Below are 638 nucleotides of genomic sequence, written 5' to 3'. Positions count from 1 at the left end.
CATCATTGAGCCCCAATCTTTTCTTCTCAATTGAAATTTCAGATTCTTAATACTTTAAAATATAGTTTCCTTTACTTTAAATAGTTAACTATAATCTTATTCTCTTATACTAAATATCTTAAGTTACAAAATTAATTTTCATTACAAAAATATTTCTTTAAATCTACCATAATATTTAAATAATTACAAAAATATAGTTACCTGAATTAAATTTACTACATAAAATCATATAAATAACTTTTGAAGATATTGAAATAGAGGACATCTAATAGTTAATCTTTTTCTTCCCTCCCCCAAACTTAAATTTTTAAATATGAAATAAAGGATAAATCATACCTCAGTATTGTAGGCATTTTTATCATTCTGAAATTTATGCAGGCCTTCTCAAATTTTTACTTCACCTGGTCTGTAATATTAGGAGCTTTCTACACATATAAATAATTAGAGGAATTTCTGGGTAATGAAATTTTGAAATAAGTAGACCATTTGAAATAAGAATCCAAGTACACAACACAAAATAAAAATGAAAGTCTAAATACATAAACATCCATTTCTATTACAAAAAAATTACATAAAATAAAAAAACAAACATAAGTACATCAATTTCATTCAATATCAAAATCCCAAGTTATATCTTC

This window comes from Phalaenopsis equestris, unplaced genomic scaffold (genome assembly GCF_001263595.1).
Source record: "Phalaenopsis equestris unplaced genomic scaffold, ASM126359v1 Scaffold201207, whole genome shotgun sequence".
NCBI classification, from domain to species: Eukaryota; Viridiplantae; Streptophyta; class Magnoliopsida; order Asparagales; family Orchidaceae; genus Phalaenopsis; species Phalaenopsis equestris.
This window is presented reverse-complemented; position numbering follows the sequence as displayed.